General features: G+C 34.1%; 1 non-coding gene across 1 annotated transcript; it reads right to left on the reverse strand.

The window, feature by feature from the left end:
• Positions 1–3,685: 3,685 nt before the first annotated feature.
• Trnam-cau lies at positions 3,686–3,758 on the reverse strand. Its single transcript has one exon. It is a non-coding gene; the product is annotated as a tRNA-Met (tRNA).
• Between the last annotated feature and the right edge of the window lie 1,242 nt (positions 3,759–5,000).

A 5,000-nucleotide genomic window follows, 5' to 3' on the forward strand; every position in this document is an offset into this window, starting at 1 on the left:
GTATACAACAATGTGATTTTCGTGATAGGGACTATAAGGAATTGATAAACTAATGCGATTTCGTTTAAACTGGTGTGCCCTTGCTTGGAAAAGAGCCAATTACAAGCCAGTTATGATACACACACACACACATACACACACACATACATACATATGTATATATATATATATATATATATATATATATATATATATATATATATATATATATTCTTCTTTTAACGGTAGGTTCATGTCTGAGCCGCCGTGGGCACAGCATGATACTTAATTGTAGTTTTCATGTTGTGATGCTCTTGGAGTGAGTACGTGGTAGGGTCCCCAGTTCCTTTCCACGGAGAGTGCCGGTGGTACCTTTTTTAGGTAATCATTCTCTCTATTTATCCGGGCTTGGGATAGGTAGGCAATCAAGGTGAAGTTCCTTGCCCAAGGGAACAACGTGGCGGTCGGTGACTCGAATCTTCGAATTCAGATTGCTTGAGTCCGACGCTCTAACCATTCGGCCACCGCGGCCTTGACGATCATGGGCTTCCATGATTTTTACTTTAGCAATTTAGAGCGGTGGTTTGCCATTGCCTTCCGCCCGGTGTTTTTATCGAGACACCATCTCTATTTACCCGGCACTGACTTGAGCTGGCTTGGCCACCCAGTGGCTAGGTAGGCAATCGAGGTGAAGTTCCTTGCCCAAGGGAAACAACGCGCCGGCCGGTGACTCGAACCCTCGAACTCAGATTGCCGTCGTGACAGTCTTGAGTCCGACGCTCTAACCATTCGGCCACCGCGGCCCCATATATATATATATATATATATATATATATATATATATATATATATATATATATATATATATATATATATATATATATATATATACATATATATATATATATATATATATATATATATATATATATATATATATATATATAATATATATATATATATATTGCTCATTATTCGGAGATTTGTGAAGTGCAATTCGGTATCGACTAGTCCAGGTTAGTCAGAGCCGGACGTTTGTGGAACTCCTATATTGGATCCTATGTGAGATATACATGAGTTTATCATTAAATGGGGAGGGGTATTACATGGAAAATAAACATCTACGTTCTGTAAGTGTTCACTGCTGAGCCGCATGATGATGATCCTTATCATCATTACCATCACCATTACCATCATCATTATTGTTATTGTTATCATTATAATTGATATTATTATTATCATTATTATCATTATAATGATAAGTAGTAATAATAATGATAATAATAATTATTATAATAATAATAATAATAATAATAATTATTATTATTATTATTATTATTATTATTATTATTATTATTATTATTATTATTATTATTGTTGTTGTTGTTGTTATTTTTACTATTATTATTATCATTATTACTATCACTGTTTTATTATTATTATCATTATTATTATTATTGTTGTTGTTGTTGTTGTTTTGTTCTTGTTGTTGTTATCATCATTACCATCATCATTACTATGATCAATGTCGGTATTATTAGTAATGATTATAGCATAATAATGGCAAAGGCATTATATATGTAGTTATCATGTTTCAATTACGAAAGCTAGTTACGATAATGAAATCATTAAGGGAAACTGTATCGAATATTAGAGTTACCCAGGCAATAAGATAACGTAGTTTTCTTCAAATTCGGTGTTTTTATCTATAGTTCTTAACTAGTGTAACCTTACATATTTATAAGACGTATTTATATATATATATATATATATATATATATATATATATATATATATATATATATTCTTCTTCTTTTAACGGTAGGTTCATGTCTGAGCCGCCGTGGTCACAGCATGATACTTAATTGTAGTTTTCATGTTGTGATGCTCTTGGAGTGAGTACGTGGTAGGGTCCCCAGTTCCTTTCCACGGAGAGTGCCGGTGTTACCATTTTAGGTAATCATTCTCTCTATTTTATCCGGGCTTGGGACCAGCACTGATTTGGGCTGGCTTGGCCACCCAATGGCTAGGTAGGCAATCGAGGTGAAGTTCCTTGCCCAAGGGAACAACGCGCCGGCCGGTGAATCGAACCCTCGAATTCAGATTGCCGTCGTGACAATCTTGAGGCCGATGCTCTAGCCATTCGGCCACCGCGGCCTTGGCGATCATGGGCTTCCATGATTTTTCTTGGCAATTTAGAGCGGTGGTTTGCCATTGCCTTCCGCCCGTTTTTTTTCTTTTTTTTTTTCTTTTTTTTTCTTCCCCTCCCTTTCTTCCTTTTTTTTTTTTTTAGCCGAAGCACTGACTTGGGCTGGCTTGGCCACCCAGTGGCTAGGCAGGCAATCGCGGTGAAGTTCCTTGCCTAAGGGAAACAACGCGCCGGCCGGTGACTCGAACCCTCGAACTCAGATTACCATCGTGACAGTCTTGAGTCCGACGCTCTAACCATTCGACCACCGCGTCCCCATATATATATATATATATATATATATATATATATATATATATATATATATGTATATATATATATATATATTGCTTTTAGAGAAAGAGAGAAAGACAGACAAACAGAAAAATACAATGAGAATTAAAAAAAAAAAAAAAAAAAAAAAAAAAAAATATATATATATATATATATATATATATATATATATATATATATATATATGAGAGAGAGAGAGAGAGAGAGAGAGAGAGAGAGAGAGAGAGAGAAAGAGAAAGAAAGAGAAAGAAAGGAACACATTATAGAAAATAACAATTCTGAAAGTAACAAAGAACAAAAGTTACTTATTCGAAGACTAAAAAAGAAAAGAAAAATAGAAACAAATGTGGAAACTATCCTCGTGTGGGGATACCAAAATAGGAATGAATGCTACATGTGTGAAAGTGTACGCAGGTGTGTGATGTGTATTTGACAGGTTTCCTACTCTCTACGTTCCTCTCTATCTGCCTTTTTAATTATCCAGTATGGCTCCCTCTCTGTTTTGTTTGTCTGTCCAATTGTCGTTCAGTCTTGCATGTCTGTTTATTTATCTTGTTTTGTGTGTGTTTCCATCTATCTGTCTGCCGTGTGTGTCAGTTGACCAATCTATCTTGTCTGTTTATCTATGCGTCTTTTATGTCTGTCTGTTTTCTTTGTCTGTATTGCATGTCTCTTAAACTACCTTGTCTGTTTATCTACCGTGTATGTATATATATCAATTTCGTCTCTTTATATATCATTCATGTTTATCTATCTATCAAGTGTGTTTGTCTTGTTATTTGTCCTGTGTGTCTCATTTCTGTAATAGTTCATCAATCTCCTTTGTATGTCTGTTTGTCATATTTGTCTACTCGGAAGTCTATTTTCTTCGCCTTTCTATCTTTTCACCTGTCTTAAATGTTGTTGCTAATTTTGCTGTTGTTTTTCGCAACACTGTTGCATGTTGAATGCAGGGTCTTATCTGGTTCTTTTTCAGTCTTTTATAGTTTTGTTTTGCCGAAGTATTAATTCTTATATAGATAGTTATTGGGTTCTGTAACGTTTTTATTAATTATTCTGATTGAATTCTCTTTCCTTTCGTTACACGTGTCATTTCGCGCTTATGTTCATCTAAACGTGTTTCCTTCCTATTTACCTAAGTTTCCCCTTGTCAAAAGCTTTCATTTTCTATTTCTTGTTCGTTCCTGTTAACAGGTATTTTTTTCGTTTTCCTTCAAAACTTACTGCCCCGAGTGAGGATCGAACTCACGACCTTGAGATTATGAGACTCACGCGCTGCCTACTGCGCCATCGAGGCATGGAAAATATAATCGGTGCATAATTAAAAATTCAATCTAAACCACTACCTTGCGACAGATAATATATTTTGATTATATGTGAGTACATCTTGCAATCCATGGTTATAAATACATGTGGTATATAACACATATATAATGAAAAACACACGTTCGGCCTGGTAACGCAGATACACGTGCACACGAAACGCGCGTATGATAATTATAAGCAGATTAGTAAACACAAAAATAAGCAATAGCGAATAGAGAGACACGAACAACCGCAAACAGGAACACACAAAGAAAGGATAGAATTAAATAAAAGGGCAGGGCAGTGTCTGATAAAGTGGTATATTGTTTCTGAATACGAAGACCGCAATGATAAAATAGAAAATTCTTGGAAAACAAAACCGAGGAGAGGCATTGACAAAGGAGAGAAAGAAGCAACAAGGAAAAGAAGGGGAAGAGAGAGTTAGAGAGAGAAAATACGTGATAGAATATGAAATGATAGTCAGTATCATAATCATAGTAATAATAGCAATTGCGATTGTGGCTATGATAAAAATGTTAAATTTTATGATAGTGATGAAAATCGTTATAGAGACAATAGAAGTAGAAAGATAATGAAAACAACAAAGAAGTGAAAATAACAAAAATGAGTAATGAAAATAACAACATCCTGAAAATAATGACAATATGATAGTAAAGATAATATTAGTGTTAGCAATAATAATAATCAAATCATTGATACTATCAATAATCAAATCATTAATAATATCAATAGTCAAATCATTAATTATTTTAATAATTATAATAATAGCAATAGTAATAACAGAAATAATAACAATAATCATAATAATAATGATCACAATGATGACGCCAACACCAGTAATAATAAAAATAAAGGTAAATAAAAAATATATATTTTGAACAACTTTGACACTAATAATGGCTATAAAATAACGGAACATTGTAGTTGAAAAGAAACAAAGAAAGCCCTAAAGAGACAGCTCGGCAAAAGTAAAGAAAAATAATTCGGCGCACGCAGAAGCGGGATACAAAGGAACACCAAGACGGCAACGTTTATTGTATGACTTCTTCAGGGCAGACTTCGAATACTCGAAAGTAGATAACACTTATTTCTTGGAAACGGACAGATTCGCCAAACTTCGAGAAACCATAAATTTTCACGAAATTACAAACGATTGGTATGTATAATTAACATAGTACAGGTGAAATCATTTGAGAGATAAGTGTGTGTGTGT

This window comes from Penaeus monodon, chromosome 26 (assembly GCF_015228065.2).
Source record: "Penaeus monodon isolate SGIC_2016 chromosome 26, NSTDA_Pmon_1, whole genome shotgun sequence".
Lineage (NCBI taxonomy): Eukaryota > Metazoa > Arthropoda > Malacostraca > Decapoda > Penaeidae > Penaeus > Penaeus monodon.